This window comes from Pteropus alecto, unplaced genomic scaffold (assembly GCF_000325575.1).
Source record: "Pteropus alecto unplaced genomic scaffold, ASM32557v1 scaffold238, whole genome shotgun sequence".
NCBI classification, from domain to species: domain Eukaryota; kingdom Metazoa; phylum Chordata; class Mammalia; order Chiroptera; family Pteropodidae; genus Pteropus; species Pteropus alecto.
In genome coordinates this window covers 779,420-797,176 of record NW_006442104.1, presented here as the reverse complement: position 1 = coordinate 797,176, position 17,757 = coordinate 779,420, and the positions used below count along the sequence as shown (strand labels likewise).

The window sequence follows — 17,757 nt, the reverse complement described above, 5'->3', positions numbered from 1 at the left end:
CTGACAAATAGTACACAAATGCTTGTGGAATGAACACAGAAAGGTAGACTGTGCGTGAGTCAGAATTCAGTAACAGGGATGAGATGAGCACTGGGAAGGAGAGAGCTTCGGGGTGGTGGATGGTGCCGGAAGAGGATCTGGGGAGGTCGGGGATGGGGTGGAGGCAGGACGCCCTTGGCTCAGGCCCCTGAGAGCACTGGGCCTGTACACCCATCTCAGAAGCCCGTTCCTGGAGGGAAGCCAGTTAAAGGGTCAATACCAGGGACCCTCCATTCATCACTGGACTTATGAATTGGTCTCCACATCACCTGGTTTCTACAGAGCATGCCAGTCACCGTCAGCGTGAACAGTGTCTTTCATCTCGCTGCCTTGCGGCCTGCAGGCCAGACAGGGCAACGCTTTGCGGAAAGCCCCAGGACACAGGCTTGCAAAGAGCCAGGTCCTCCAGGGTGTCCTGGTAGAGGGGAGTAACCACAGCCTGGCTCAGGGAAAAAGCAAACAGCCATGTCTGAAACCGCCTCGGTGTGCCCTGTCCCCAGCTGGAGAGCTGCGACTCCACGTCCAGGCCCTCCGGTGGCACAGGGGTCGTGGGGAGCAAATGATGAGAGGAAAATTCCTGATGCAGAGACCTGCTCTGGCCAAAGAAACTGCTCCTCGCTTCCCCGAATCTGGGTGGCTGTCTCCCACCCACCCACAGGGTAGAACCACTGATCCTGAGGGAGAACAGAAGTCCGTGAACACACAGGGAGGAAACGCTCCCTCTAGTGAGTGGCTCCGAGGTGCCCCGCCGAGACGGCCGTTCCTGTGCCGAGGGAGTGTCCAGAGGCTGGCGCTGGGCAAGGCTGGTGCTGGCCCAGCTTGGAGGCTGCTCCAATACGTCAAAGGTTATACTATGCCGAGCACTCAGTAGCCCTTTTGAAAACATGTTTTAAATACCTTTGGTGTCCAGTTTCTTACAGGTTTAACGTGGAACGCAACCACAGGAGAGTTCTTTACAAAATGCAAATGAGAGTGTCGCTTTCCTGCTCAGAACCTTTGGTGGCTCTGCTTACGGGTGAAACTGAAGTTTAGCCCGGCAGATACGCCCACTATTTACCTCTTTCTCATTTCTCTTTCTATGCTGGTTATCTCCAAACTGATTTATATTCTCTGGACACATACGGACACTCGTTCCTGCTTGGCTCTGTACACAATTTCATTCATTCAATAATTGCCTCATTCGCTGAACATTTATTAAGCACCAACTCCAGGCCTCTGTGTCAGCTACTAAGACGCAATGGTCAACATGAGTGACTTCGTGTTCTCAACCATCAGAGCACAGAACGTAGGCGTTCTCATACCTGGCGGCATGTTGGAATTACCCACGGGGCTACTTAAAAGCACGGAGGTTTGGACTTGATTCCAATACCCTGGGATGGGAAGAAAGGGAAAGGAATCAGCAAGCAAAAACATTACAAAAGGCAGGTGGAGCTGAATTCAAATGTCTCCTGTTACCTTCCTGGGACTCAACAGGGTGAGTGGGAAGAAGTTAGGCTTTGCAGCCAGCAACACTGGTTCAAAACTCCTGGCTTCTGGGACATTTCACCTTTATGTCTGTTGGCTGGTAAAATTCCCAAGACTCCCCCTTTTCACTCTCAGAAGTACCTGAGTTTGGGTGATAAATTATATGGTCACCTTATTCTAAACTCGGCTTTACCCTTTCCTGCCCATGAGAACTTGGGGAGATGGCTGAAACTCCGTGAGCCTGTTTCATGGTCAGTACCACAGAGGAAGTGACACCTGTGTCAGGTAGAAAGAGTAAACGGGATCACGCTGCCAAGGGCCTCAATGAGTCAGTGCCTAATTCATGGAAGCTGTTAAAATATTTTTCTTTGCCTTATAGGGAGCATCTCTCACTTGCTCTGCATTGTTCCTTAATAAATAAATTTTTAAAAAGACCTTAATGATGAGAACACATTCAGATGAAAAACAGAGCATGTATATTTGTGGAGAGGGTGGGCATCAGTCAGCAAGACATCATCACGTAGGTGGCTGCTTGCCAGGATGGCAAACCTAACCTGAGTAGCGCTGTTAAAATATTACAATATCAGCACAAACCTTCAGAAAAGTAGGACTTTACTACCCTCCTCATTGGTGGAAATCTCACAGAGTTGGGTTAAATGCCTCCAATGGACCCAGATGGAGGGAGCTATAGGCTATTTGAAGTCCGGGGCCAAGCAGAGGAGAGATCGACACATTATCTCTCCGGGTGACCGTCCACTAAGCCACAGTCATGACTCATCAGATGGTGAGGACCTGTCTCAGCCTGTCTGAACAGTAATTCTGCTAGTGATTCACGAATGCCCACCGGGAAGCCCCCTTCTTAGGTCCTCTTTCTGAGCTCTTCAATTAGCCTCTGAGCCAAAGAGGGGGCCAGGAGGAGAAGGAGGTGACAGATCTGCCAGCTGGATGGAGTGTGGCTTGGCTAAGCAGCCGTTAGAGGCAGGGAGAGAGGGGAGGAAATTCTGGCACCGCTGGCTCACTGGGTGGAAACTTACAAACAGTCAGATAAAAAATTTTAATTAAAGCCTTATATAACAGTGGACATTCTTAATATTTCAGAGATCCCCAAGGGTTAAGGATCCCACCGAGGGCAAAAGGAAATGCCAGAGTTTTACAAAAATGAGAAATCTCTTTGGATAAGGTTGCACAAATTAATAACTACATTAACGTACCATTTAAAGATCGAAAGTATATCCATCCAAAGATACAGTGATCAACATCTGCGGAGTCTAGAATAAAAGAGAGACCAAGATAAGAGTCATCCAGCCCTGTTTTAGAAAGCAGACTCCGAGGCTGGTAGATATCTGCATCTCTGGAATGATTCTGAGTTCTCCGGTATGGGTCTACAAGAAGTGATTCGTTTTCCCAAAGTATGACAGGCAAAATGACTATGTTATATACACAGAAAGAAAAATTAGCTTAATAATTATGTCTTCATTTATACCACTTGTACATGAAACCTGTAATGCCACATGTACTTGTCTTTGAACACAATCAAGTAAAAATATGCAAACTTCTTTCTTTCTTCAGACTTGTCATGCCTCAGAGCCCATGCAACTCTCTCCACCTGACGCGTTCTCTGGCCAGTTTTCATCCGCCCAGCTCTCTCTTCTCATACAGGTTGCAGGCCTGTCTTCTTCTCAGAGAGGCCTTCCCCGGCCACCGTGTAAACACCAAGTTTTTCTCTGGTTTTTCTCTCTCCAGCCTGCTATTTCTTGTAAAGCGCCTTCAGGATCGTGTCTGTATCTTGGTTCCATGCCTCTATCCCCCAGAGTGTAAGCTCCGTGACAACTGGAACTCATCTTATTCTTGCCTCTATCCTCAGCATCTTGCCCACTGCTCAGCACAAGTAGATGCTTAATATTTGTTGAATGAAGACCTAATACAATGGAATATGACCTTGATAACAACATTGCTGCATAAGAGAAAAAGTGTGAGTTGTGGTTAGGACGTGGGAAGTTGTGTGTCATACTGGATGTGGCCATGGAAGGATGTAAAATATCTGGTGATAATTACGCTGCTTTGGGACCCACGGACAGAGGAGTTAGGTGGGAAAGACTAATTGCCTTATGATGGTAAATACGAATTAGAAAACACAGCGTAGAATCGAGTCCGGGAGAGGCATCTTGTTCTGTCCTCTTCTGCTGGGATCGCTCATCTAGCTGCAACTACAGAACGTCAGGCCTTCGTTCTTCCTTCCCTCTGTCCCTCTCAACCTTGCCTTTCCTGGCCCACTGTCACTCGGGGCAAGGCCAACCCCAGTGGGCTGATCTTATGGCAAAGGTAGTAGCTGAGGGAACATGTGTGACCCTGAAGAGAAAGAAGCAATAAATAGTCTGGCAGTGCCAGCCAGGGGCCCTAATCCCAGCCTAATTAATCAGAAGAGCCATTGTTTCATGGGGAAGAATGAACCAGAATAGAAGCTTCCTCCCTAATTCTTCTGAGGTTGTGGAAGTTTCTATGTGGAAGTGGGCTAGTGCAGGAATAGTTAGAAAAGAGAATGGTTCTCCCTAGAATAAAAGTCATGGTCATGCATCTGTCATGGGTGAAAAGGGAAGTCAAGGACCACTGTGAACACTGTGAGTTTCTGGAGGTCACAGATTATGTCTTTAGCTACGACTTGGATATCACTTGCCTTAGCATCTATCTCTGTGCCTGCCAAACAGTAATGGTCAATAAGTGTGTACTTAATGTGTGCTGGAAGATTATGATTACGAGCATTAGATATTGAGTAAAGTATGCATTCTACATCAGCCTCTTATGAGTCTGCTTATTATGAGTCTAATCTTAAATCCTGATCACCTTAGAGTATATAAAAATTAATTGTCCAAATATCCAAGGCTGAGAATCAGAACTTAGCAGTGACCCTACTGACTTTAGGCCTTATTCACACATCTTGTCAGTAGGCAACAAGCCCCAGTATATTAGCAGTATCTGTGATTTTATCATCTACAGAAATCATACATAATTTTATATCACACATCAGCTGTTCCAGGTACTCATGTCTATTCCAAAGCTACACTACTTATTAGACCTCTTCGATCTTATTTAATCCCTTCATGAACAAGCGTATATGGTACGCGTGTAATCAGACCTCTAAGACCATCTCTGATGATCCCTATCTCCTGGTGGTCAGGCCCTGTACAACCTTTGCCCTTAAATGTGAGATGAATCTAGTGATTTGCTTCTCGTGAACTGACTACGGCAAAAATGAAGGGATGTCACGTACAAGACAAGGTTAGAAAATATAGTCGCTGCCATCTTGCTCATATTCCCTCTCGTTTACTTGCTCTGATAAAGCCAGCTGCAGGTTCTGAACTGCCCTGCGGAGCAGAACCGAGGGCGGCTTCTGGCCAACAACCAGTCAGGAACTAAGACCCTCAGTTCAACATCCCATGAGAAACTAAATCCTGCCAACGATCTTGTGAGTGAGCTCGAAAGCAGAACCTTCCCCAGTCGATATTAAGGTGACTACAATGCTGACTAACGTCCGACTGCAGCTTCATGACAGACTCTCAGCCAGAGGACCCAGCGAGGCCATGCCCAGATTCCTGAGCCACAAAACTGTGAGGTAACAGATGTCTGTTACTTTAACATGCTAAGTTTGTTACTCAGAAATAAGACAAAGAGTATATTACATGTACTATATATAGTACATGTATATTATATATGGTTACGTGGATGATATGTGACTAATACAATATATTTGTATATGTACAGTAATCCATAACTGTATTCGATATAACTGGTTTCCTTTGAAATCCCACATATTTTTATTTTCTACATTTCAGGAGGGGTCACAGGCTTTACCAGTTGGCCAAAGGGTCTACGCCACCCACGGGTTAAGGGCCCCTGCTCCAGACTGCTTTGGAGGAGACACAGGTTCCAGAAGGGGCATTAGGGAATGGCATACATCAGAAGCCACATCCTCCTGACCTCGGAGGTAGGGAAGGGAAGGCATGAGGAGCAAAGAACCAGGGCGTGGGGTTTGGCTCAGCTGATAAGGTGTCACAGGCTGGAGCAGATTTTCATCAAGACAGCTAACGACACCAAAGGGAGACTATAAAGCAGAGAAGCCATGTGGCAAGTTTGAGCTCAACATCTAAAGGGTGACAGAGCAAAGGGCAGATAGAGAAGGCGGGATGGAGCCAGGAATGTCAGACTTTGGGAAAAGCAAGCAGCCTGGCTGGGCAATGCAGGGGGCCCTAGGGAACGTGGTGTCCCCGGGTGGTCTTGCCTGATGTGTTTAAAGGGAAAGACCAGCAAAGAGAATATAATTCCATCTGCCATTCGGCGTGGGACTCACGCCACCAAAACTGCCATCTCACCTACATGGTAAGCCCTCGAGGGCAGGGCCCATATGCTCTTCCTTCCTTTCTATCCCAGAGACAGATAACAGCATAAACTCACAAATCGAATATCTGCTAAGGGACAGTGCTAGGCCTGGAACCAGAGGTGAATTAGGCTCAGCGTCTGCCTCAAGTGGTTCATACTCTAAAAAGGGAGCCAGATAAAGACAAGCATCGACATCAGAAAGCCCTAGTTCAAAAGTAAACTTCTCTCCCCTCCAGTCTGGTGATTCTCCAAGCCTCGGTTTTCCATCTATTAAAGGAAGGTAGGCAGTGAACACACAATGCGATATATACGTGCCTTACTGTTGAACTGTACCTCTGAAACTTACTGGATTTCGTTAATCCATGTCACCATAATAAAAATTTAAAAACGTAAATAAAAGAAAGAAAGGAAAGAAGGGAAGAGAAGAAAAGGGAAGGGAAGGGAAGAGGAGAAGAGGAAGAGGAAGAGGAAGAAAAGAAAAGAAAAGAAAAGAAAAGAAGAGAAGAGAAAAGAAAAGAAAAGGAAAAAAAAAAAAAAACGTTCACTCATTTTGCTGGCGTGTGGAACATGAAATGAGATGATCGATTCAAAGAGCCCCAAGAGAAGAGAAGAGAAGAGAAGAGAAGAGAAAAGAGGAAGAAAAGAAAACGTTCACTCATTTTGCTGGTGTGTGGAACGTGAAATGAGACGATCGATTCAAAGAGCCCCGCGCAGAGCCTGACAGGTCACAGAAACCTCTACCTTGCTTCCTGTTCTCACACACCTTCTGGTCTTCTGGTCTCAAAGCCCCAGCGGATTACATGAGATCAAATCCCTGGGAAGCTGTGGCAGACTTCTGAGGATGGACCCCCTCTCGACGGGCCTTCCTTCTCACTACCAGATAACACAGAGCCACATGGCACGTTCTGCGAGCTCTTGGAGGCAGGGACCATGTGGAATTCATTTCCGCAGCTCCAGAAAGCAGAAGGCTGCTGCCTCAAAGCAGGGCCTGTTTGGCACATGTTGGATAAATGATTAAGATGATAAATAAGAAATACTAGAAACCCTCCAAATGGAGTCGCACAGGACTCTGCAAGCAAGGTCGCCATGAGCTGAAGAACTAGGGCTTTCACTTGCTCTTAAAAAATGTGGAGGACTCAGGTGAGGGGAACAGAACGGGTGCTGTAGGGAAGGACGACACAGCAGGCCGCACGCCAGCCTTAGAACAAGGGTCTGCGCCGGGGACGGAGCGGTGTGTGGCAGGGAGGGCCACAAAGGGAATGTCAATGGCCTCCGCCGAGTTTTACCTAAAAATAAACAAAACAGAAGCAGTTGTGGCAAAATGTCGACACGTGTTAAATTGGAGTGGTAGGCGCAAAGGTGACTGTTCTGTTCCCCGTGCTTCTTGCTATGTCAGAAATATTTCATGGTAAGAGGGAGGAAAGGCATTTCACGCGGGAGGAATGGTATGGGTGAGGGGAGAGAGGAGGGGAGGGTTGTGGCAAGGACAGAACAGGGAAGCCCTGAGGTGGAAGACTTCCTCGGACATTACAGGACATGGAGTGACCCCACTGAGGGGGCAGGGAGCAAGTTGGGAGCTGTCCTTGGTCCTGAACCAAAATCACACCTTTGGTCATTGCTATTTCTGGTTACCTTACCTAGAACACTGACAATTCCTCCAGTACTCATACATTTCTTTGGTATTCCATAACAGTATTTTTTAGTTCAATTTTGCCTGAATTTTATCTGCTGCTGCTGCAAAAAAAAAAAGCTAGGAACAGAACCTTGGTATTTCTCAGCCCAATAATAGTATTTACTACTTATAATGTTCTTATGTGTGCCAGGCACTGAGAAAGCAATTTTTATATATTGTCTCATGATGTTATAATTATTCTCATTTTATAGAGGAAGAAACAGACTCAGACGATCAAGGTCACAGAGCCCATAAAGGGCAGAGTTGAGACTAAAGCAGGTCACAGAAATACCTAGCCCAGGAATCAGCTAACACTCCCTGGCATGTGCGAACAGGGCCTTCACTCAGACGGAAATATCTCCGTGAAGTCACTGTCTCGATACTTTCTAGATTTTTTTCCATCTATAAAAGCAGGATTGTGGATTCAAAAAAAGACAACACTATTTACGTGAAAATATCTTGTAAACTGTTAAGTCCTCTACAAATGTGGGCACCTGTCTCTATATTTGTCAGTGACAGTAACGGTGACAGTGAAGACAGTAAGCCTTCTGCAGAGGTCAACAACGAAAACTATGTTCTATTTCCATCACTCAGGTAGATAAGGCAAAGAGAGAGATAGAGAGATAGACAGAGAGAGAGAGAGAGAGAGAGAGAGAGAAGGAGAGGGAGGGAGGGAGAGGGAGAGAGAGGGGCCCCAACATGAAGTGGGACGGACGTAGATGTGTAGACCCCAACTTAACATGTATGAGCAATGCGACTGTGGAAGTCATCTGATAGCATCCTGGCCTCAGTTTCCTCAGCTAAGAAGTGGTTATGTTGATAACGTTAACCATTTCCCAGAGTGGTCAACAGAGACAAAAGAGCGGCCGCACGCACGGCAGGGCAGCCTAGGGTGACTGCGATGACTCTGACGACTGATGATGGCTCTCCCTGACTGCCTGCTGCCTCAGGCCAGGCACTCTGTTAGGCACCTTATGCACATTAGTTCCAAGCCTCAGCATGGCCCTAAGAAGTGTCTCTTGTTATCTCCATTTCAAAGATGAGAAAAATGAGGCTCAGTGTCAGCTAAATCAGATCCAGTGTGATTCATCCCTAGCCACATGGCCTTGGAGAGGCTGGATAAGAGGGGCTGCTGGTAGGTAGGAGGTAGCCCCACTCTTGAAAATTTCCTAGCGTCCAGGAAGGTATTCCCATGAGCAGTTCCCACTCAGCGGGAAGCCTGGGGAGAGAGAAGATCACAAGCTAATACATAGTTTACCAAGATGCCAGATCCCTACTATGGTGAATTCAGTTTGGCTTCCCTGATGCTCAGAAGGCAGCTGCCAATGACTTTCCCCATCTCTCCTTTCCCTCGGTCTCTGGATTTAAGAAAAACCTGCCCTCCAGGCAGGGGAAATCAGTGCTAAGGCGCTGGGCTCCCTCCTCCCTGCTTGGCCAGCAGAAGGGATGGGAGGAAATTGTGCTAAAGGTCGCAGTGTTCCCGGTCAGCGTGTTCCAGCTTTGAAGTCAGAGGGCTGCCAGTATCCAGGCAAGAAAAATTCTGCAGTCTGCTCCACCTGCCAGGCCTCCGACAAGCTCCAGCTGGGCTTTGGCCTCCACAGCAGCTGCACACTGCAGTGAGGGCCACACTCACCAGAGACTTCCCTTCCAGCAGCACCCTTAGGAACCTGACTGCAGAGACGGCCAAGCCATGAAGCACACAACAGCTTCACAGCTGTGTGCAGGTGCCTGGCTCCCACAGCCTCTGAAAGCCAGCCACGTGTGCCTCCATCACCGAATCCCACACGGAAAACAGCATTTTACATTCTCTAGCTCTCTCTTCCTCCTCTCACTTACTTACAACTTACTTACAACTTCTCTTTAACTTGTTCAATCCTGGACTCCCCAAAAAGCTTTAGTGTGCACCCACTATCCACCTGACATGCAGTCAGATAACAGTTTTAGGGATAGATGTGAAAACATCATTGTTCCTGTCCTTGTAGAGTTTACAGAGGAAAGGAGATGTTTAACAATGAAGGAAGGAACTAATACAGAATTAGCAGTCGTGTGGGGCTGAGAAGGACAGAGAGCAAGGGGCTACGGGATGGAAGGGCAACCGTGCAACCTATAAAATGGAGGCCAAGGAGCGTCTGTTCCAGCGGGGGCACTGAAGTCGCAGACGGGAAGATCAGCGGGACGCAGCTTTGTGAGGCCACCCTGAGGGCGGGGTGAAGAGTGCATCTCAGGAACAGTATAGACAAAGGTCCTGAGGCAGGAGAAAAAGTGGAATGTTTGAGGAGCTGACACGGTACAGCATAATGCGTAAATGTGAATCCAAGATTAAGCTGCAGGGCCCCAGAGAACAATTCTCTATACCTCTGTTTTCTCAGGGAGGATCAGGAAGAGACTCAGGGAGGATATGCACGTGACATGATGCATCTGGGCAGATTAGAGGATGACGAACCAGAAGGAAAACATTCCACTGGACAGGTATTTTAGCGCGGTCCGCAGTCTCCCAGCAGAAGGGGTAGAGCAGCAAGGTGAACCCACAGCTATCTATCTTAAAGGTGCATATTGTTCTAAGTGTCTTCAGCTGGTCCTCCTCGTCATTCTACAAGTTGGTCGAGAAGTAAGTTTATCTACAGATAAGAAGAAAAGAGAAGAACGGAGCCCAAGTCTCTGCTGCTGCTTCTCCCTCCCACTGCGTGAACTGGTCCATACGACGTGGTCATGAAACAGAAATGTTTCAGGCCACCCAGAGCAGGCCGACGACCTCAGGATATGATGACCGCGGCCTGGAAAATGGGGATGCTGGTAGTCCTTACAGCATGAGCTTGTTTTCTGGAACAAATGAGAATGTTTATGTAAAGTGATCAACACAGTACCTGGCACACGAGGCACAGGGGACGTGAAATGTGAACGATGATAATAATTGGTAGTAACCACATTCCTGATATAGCAGATAACCACCACGACTCTTCTCCTGCCCCGCTCTGCGAGGGGCACCCCGACAGCGCCCGAGGGCATCTGCTAGTTCAGTGTTCACTTTCGGCTTTGGCTGATGCCGCTCCAGCACTCCTCCCCCGCCAAACACAGCTTACCCAAGGACTGAATCTATTTTGGTTTCTGAAGAAGGAAAACAAATGCAAGTGCCAAAGCACAGACTTTTTCAAAACAAGACAGGGCCCCAGACAAGGCCATGGCCTTGGCTTTTAGGAACTGGGAGAGAGGTACTTTCCAGTAACCTCCTGGTGGAAGATTGTATCTGTACCTCTCATCCCCCAGTTGTGAGTCAAGGTCTTTCATCCCCTGGTTTAGCACAAAGGATCAAACACTTTCCTATTTGAGATTATCTTGCTTCGAATATCAGAACATCAGCCTTCGTCCCTATTCCCCAGCTCCTTCGCCCATCCTTCTGTTACAAGAAGCCATTCCCCATGAACTCTCTGGTCTCTGAGTATATTATCCAGGCCACAGGGTGGCTACTATCTGTTCACCTTTCACATAAACCTCTCGTTTCCCCCAACACAACCTAAGCCCACCTTGGCTAGTTCATTTTTGCATTCATCAGAAACTCCTTGAGTGTTCATTATGTTCCCAGCATACTGTCAGACACTGGGAACCAGACCTGTTGAGTAAGATAAAATCTGTTTTCTGTATGTAAGCCAGACTATAAATAGAAGATTTTCATATAATGTGTTAAATGCAGTGAGAAAAGAGAAAAGAGAGGACTATGGACCCCAGAAGAGTAAACAAGGGGCTTACCCTATGTGCAGGTTCTGCATAAGCTGCAGAAGGCGTACCTGGTCTACTCAGAAAAGAAATGGCTAGTTTTCATCCACCACTTTGCTAAGTCATTCATTTTATGGATGAAGCGACCCTTCCCTCGATGCGCCCATATCGCTTATCCATCTTGGCACACGGTTCTCTTGAGTTCACACTTCATTATCTAACTCCCAAACCAGACTCTAAGCACTCTGAAGGCAGCAGCCGGGCCGGCCACGTTCTCCGTTGTAGCCACAGCACTAAACACGGTGCCTGACACAGCAGGCACACGATCGACGTTCGTCACATTGAAGAAAACATCTTTTGAGGACCTAACATTGTGAAGGCCCCACATCAGATAATGGTGATGCAACTCAGATAAATATTCATAAACGAGTAATTAACTTCTAGAAGTTGGTAAATATAAATACTAAATGAATGATACAGATTATTATGTAGAATGGCATGTTCAGTTCAGTTCAATTAAATTCAACCCAACAAATATTGTATTTTCTATGTGAAAGGAACATTCTATGAACAAGAGAAGATAGAACAATAAATCAGAAAAAGGAAGTCCTCAAACTAATATGTTGTGTTAACGTGCTCAACACATTAACCTAGAGGAGAGAATTCAAGTGCATAAAATAAACATCTATGTAAATTAGAGGCCATAAAGGTTCAAGGGGCGAGATGTCAGAAAAGGTTTTAGGAGGGGTTCGAATGCATCTTGAGTAAAGCACTCCTTCCATGCAGGGCCAGGGCCAGAGGGAGTAGGGGGAAGGGATCGCTCCACGGAGAGAAGCATCAGAAGCAAATAGGAAGGAAGATGGGACAGCGACGGTGTTTTGTTGGAAAGTCCAGTTTGACAGTCACCTAGACAGGGTGACTCAGGGGTAGAAAGAGCCTGGTCTCGAGTACTGATGACCCAACCAACTCTTGCAGGAATCTCCTACATCCAAAGGGCTGGAGCCTCATGACCCCAGGCCTCAACTGCCCTTCGTATCTTCGAGCAGGAAAGTGGCACAATCAAAGCTGTGTCTTAAGAACATTTAAGGCATCCTGCTTCTGTCTGCCCAATACCTCTGCTGCCTCAGAGGAGCTTCCCCTCTTCTGTTCCCAGTGGTACTAACAGGACTCCGGTAAGGGTAGCCCACCCCGATCCGAGAGTGGATACGAGGAGCCCCATCATAAAAACTGATGCCCTTGAAATAACGGCTGGTCAGGGGTGGGCATGTGAATCAAGGAGGGCCATTCGGAATTTTTGCTGCCTTGATACACAGACATTGGGAAAGAGAGAGGCCTTTTCAATTAATGTCACTAAACTAGGAAGAGACAGATTGGAAATATTTGTGGCATGAAGCCAACACACAGGGGATGCCAAGCTGAGTGATGAAGAGAGGGCCTTATAACAAACTTCAATAGATGGCTGAGTTTTTAAACTTGCATGGCTGAAAGAATGGTGGACCCATTAGTAGAAATGCAACAGTCAAGAGAATGAGAGAAATGGTATCACCCCATTCGCTGAATGTTAGAAGAAATTATAAAGGGATTTGGTCCAACCACTCATTTGATGTCAAATTGTTTTTTTCTATTTTCCCCATAAGTTTCATTCTGCTGATGGTTTCAGCCCGTCAAAAAATACTGACTAAGAATTTGACCATTTTGGTGAATAACACATTCTTTTTGAGGAGTTTCTCATTTAGTTGTAGGGAATAAAAACAAATAAATATATATTGTCGGGTTTTGAATGCAGGCTATTATGAAAAAAATGCAGGCTATTATGAAAAAATAAAACAGAGTCTTGTGATGACTCTGGGGTACATTGTGTTAAATTAGGTGGCCAGGCATGAGACCATATGTAAGCAGAGCCTCAAATGATGGCAGGAAGTAAGTTACACAGCCATGTGGACAAAAAGAGACGGGCATTCCAAGCAGAAGTCACTGAGGGGGGGGAGTGCCTGACGTAGCCATCGGACACCTAGAAGTGGGTGTGTAGAGGTGGGAGTGTGTGGGAGAGACCTGCAAGAAAGGAGGCCGTGACAGTCACTGAGGAGAGCCTTTGCAATCCACGGTGACTACGATGAACAGCACTAGAGAGTTTCAGGTAGGGGTGTCCCATACAGAGAACATCAAGGAGAATATCCGATCTATACTTCATTAGGTAGAGTTTGATTTCACTTGAAAGTAGAAAAAGACAGATAAGTGAATAGGAAAGGAAAAGGGAGTTCCAGGCAAAGGAGCCACGCAGAGCTGAGAGCCGCAACAGAAATGCGCCTGAGATGTCCGGAGCAGAGCGAGTGGACAGACACGGGTGGGCACGGCGCAGGTTTTAGGTAAAACCCAGTGGACCAGGAATCTGAAAAGGAGGATGGAACCCCACCCTGGTGGACCTGGATGTCAGGCTATGGGAACGACTCCTTCTCAGGTGGTCAGTGGGGAGCCATTAGAGGTTTCTGGAAAGGGAGGTGACTTCACTCTCTGCCTCAGCAGATCATAATCGTACCCTCACAGGGAAGAGTGATGACGTAGGAGTAAGCTCGCGCTGGGATGCAGGCAGTCAGACCCAGGCTCCACTCCGACCATGTAACCCTGGGCAACCATGTCCCAGGGTCAGATCAAGGATGAAAAGGAGAAGTGTATCAAGAGGCAGGAGGTACTTCAGCTCCCACAAAGAGTGTTCTAGAGCAGGGCTGCCATACCACTTTATCTCTGTAAATAAAATTTTATTGGAACGCAGACACGCCATCTGTTTACACATTGCCTTGCACACAACAATGCCAAGGCTGAGTAAATGTGACATTAACCATATGACTAAGTCCAAAATGATTACTCTCTGGCCTCTACAGGAAAAGTTTACTGCCCCATTTTAGAGTCTTCTGGAATAAAATGATGTCACAGGGTGGTGACTCTACAGGAGGAGAGAAAAAATAAAAACAGCTTCTTAAGGAAAGCTAATGGGATGGACAACTTTCCCTAGGCTAAGGGGAAAAAAAAAAATACTTTCTCCTGACAGCCAATGGCAGTTTTATTGTGAGATAAACAGGCCTGAGTCAGAAATGGAGAAATGCAGATTTTGAAGAGATGGAAAGAGTCATGGAGACAGGTGAACAGAAAGAGACTAAGAGAGGCAAGAGGAGGTAATTAAGAAAAATACCATCTGATGGGAGAGAGAGGAGACTGAAATTTAGACACAAAATATATTCGTGTATGTGCGTACATATAAAAGTATACGTGTGTGTGGCATATCTATTAACTTACCTACCTACCTGCCTACCTACCTACTTACCTATCTATGCTGGTAGCCCTCTCTGAGTTTTTGACACTGTTAAAAGAAAAAAAAAAAAAGTCCTCAACACAAAAAACAACTTCTTGAGTAGAAACGTTGGAAAGTCATTTCTCCATTCCAAACTGCTCCGCGATACATAATCAGTACGTATTGACCCAAGGGGTAACTGTGTTGACAGAGACCAAGATAAGATCAATACAAGATTTCGACAGCAGAGTTTGCAGAACGTTCAGGTAAATATGAACAAGTTTCCCACGTGCTTTCATCAGAAATTTCCGGTACGGGTTTATGAGGCTTCCTTCCCAGGCTGTCTCCTTCTGAGCTTATAAAAGTGCTTCTAGGGAATGTCTTACTGGTTGCAAATATCGCAAATGGAAGAAATGAGTTTATTAAGTCCCACCCCACCCCCCAAAAAAGCAATTTCATGATTTTAGAGACAGGAAGAGGGGCCTATTATTCTAGGGGAAACAAACTCCCGCCAGCCTCAGGAAAGGTCACAGCCCCTTTTCAGAGTACACACCATCACCCAAGACCACAATTTGATGACTGAACAGTATCAGAGGCTTGACAGAGCTAGAAAAGAGGGCTCAGGTTAAAAGAAAGGAGACAGAAATAGAGAAGGTCCTTCTGTGCTATTCACTACTTCTGCCCTAGAATGCTGCAGAGCGCCTGATATGGATGCAAGTAAACTAGGATTTAAATGTCAGATCTGACATATGGGAGCTGGTTGAGTTTCTTACACTCTCTTGGTCTAAGCTGCATTTGAGGAAGTATGAATAGTTTTCTATAGCTGGAGTAGGCACCACTTGTGAGGATACAGACGGTGGTGATGATGAAGAAAATACATAACAACAACAATTGAGAGGACGCTATTCAAGTCACTATAATCACGAAGCCCATAAATTCTAACTTTATCTTCTAAGAACCGAAGGGACAATGAATTAGTATTTTTCAGTCAGGGCTCCTGAGTTATAAATAATAGAAATTACGCTGAAACTGGTTTATAAACTCAAATGACTAAAAAGTTTGAGTATAAAAAAATCTCAGGTATATCTGCTTCCTGAGGCCCAAATTAATATCTTATCATATTATCTCTCAAGTCTAATTTCTCTTGTATTGGTTTCTTGAAGCAGACTCTTCTCAAGAGATGTCGAAGTGGCCTCCGTGGCTCCAGAAATAGGATTAAAAGGACAAAGAACCAGATCTACATCGCTTTTATTTTTATCTGAAGTTACTGGTAATGGAAAATTAATAAGGATTATATCATATCTTCTCATCAATCTCAAAGGAAGAACTTCAACTTCTTTTTTCCATAAATTTCTAACAAAAACCTCAGGAATAAATCTCAGTGGACTAACTAAGAGCACATCACATTCTTTGATCACTGTGGCCAAAGGCTGGGGATTCACTGACTACTAGACACATGCCCACACCACTTGATCATCACTCATGTAGATAAGTCAGGGATGGTTCCTCAAAGAGAAACTGGAATGTTTGACTAGAAGAAAAGCTGGGCACTGGGCAGGCAAAAACTATACATGCCAATCTCAGAGTCAAAAGAGGAGAGTGACGGGTTTAATAAACTTGGGTTTGCAAAAGAAAGCATCGAAGTTTTCCATCGCATTCAGTCTTACATCTCTAAATCGATGTTTTGCAAAGCAAATGGGACTTGGACTTCTGTAGCACAATGTTAAGAAGCACTTTACTCAGCACTGAACTATTCAAAGTTCCTTCAGGTTCACCCACATGTATCCCCAGTAAGACTGACTTCTCTGTGAAGGCAAGGATCATTATCACTATTGCCTCTGTCTACTCCAGCTCTATTGCACAAAGCCCCAACCTAAAGAGCTTATATTTTATTTGAGGACATAGCCTCTATTGACTTACCTAGGGGACTACAAGAAATGACATGAGACCAAAGTCCAAAGAACAGACTCACCACCTTAGCAAGATGTCTGAAATAGACACACTTCACCCTATCCTGCACATCTCAAATGTGTTATCTTCCCAGAGTCAAATCTAATTAGGAGCAATGGAACAGAAATGAAGTAGTTGCATGACTTCTGCATATGACCATTATAAAAACCGGATTTAAAAAATATATATTTAAAGACCCTGGAAAGCATCCAAAAGCAGAAGCCAGAGGAGAGTTTAATCTTGAAAAGAACCGCAACTGTTAAGGAGAAGAATTGGGAATTTGTGGCTGCCTGACCTGAGGGTGTTCCAAAATCGCCATGGCTCAAATACGAAAACCCAGTGCCTTTCTGGCCCAGGGTGCCAGAGATCAGAATACAGGGCTATGTAAGCAGGTGAAAATGTAAAGAGAAATTCCTGGCAATGAGGGAACCACAGATGCAAATACCGAGTATAAACTCTTCCCAAATCCCTTGCTGACAGCTCAACTGCATATGCATGGGAAAGACGCAGAGGAGCAGCAGTAGGCGGGCAGAGACCAGAAAGAAGTCTGCTCTTTCAAGATAGAGCTATAGTGGGAGAGATCTGTGAGTTTTGTTTGTTTTGTTCAGTTTAACCGAGTGGATTACCACTTCTACACAGCTTGAGTAGCAGAGAACCAAAGTCCTATGGGTTTGAAATGTCAGGAAACAGAACCTGAGGTTGGCAGACAAACGAGAAATTAGAAGGGAAACCAGAGAAGAAAAAAAGAAAACTACTGAAAGCGTGAAGCCCATCACTGCCCACATTTTTGGCAAATGACCAAGTTATGCACGCACGTGGGTGACCCCCGGGGAGCCAGGCTAAAATAGCTCCAATAGGAAGCCACAGAAAGAGAGTAAATATATCAGGTACTACATACCTTTGAATCCAGGCAGGTTAACTGCTTACTTTAACAAAAATCCAATAATCCTCAGAAGAACACAACATAATACAAAACTACCATCATGTATTATCTACAATGTCCAATTTTCAACCAAAAATTACTATACATGCAAACAAAGAGAGAAGAGGAACTCCTACTCAGGAAAAAAAAAGCCAGGCAACAGAAAATGACACTGCATTGGCAACAGATGTTGCCATTATCAGAGAAAAGTTTCAAAATATGGTATCAACAAATGATCAAATAACGAATGAAGGAAACTATCCAATTCAAACAACAAAGATTAAAAATATTGAGGAAAACAAACAGAAGCTCAGAGACCTGTGAGACAACATCAAGTAA

The 17,757-nt window shown here is 45.5% G+C and overlaps 1 long non-coding RNA gene across 10 annotated transcripts in view; it reads right to left on the bottom strand.

Annotated features, from left to right (window-relative positions):
• Positions 1–17,757, bottom strand: part of LOC102895780 — a 659,008-nt gene that overhangs the window by 397,883 nt on the left and 243,368 nt on the right. For all 10 annotated transcript variants that reach the window (XR_003042515.1, XR_003042526.1, XR_003042522.1 and 7 more), the window contains exons 11-12: positions 2,715–2,771; positions 1,341–1,409 (exon numbers count right to left, since the gene is read on the bottom strand). This is a non-coding gene — a long non-coding RNA (uncharacterized LOC102895780). The remainder of the gene's footprint in view (positions 1–1,340; positions 1,410–2,714; positions 2,772–17,757) is intronic.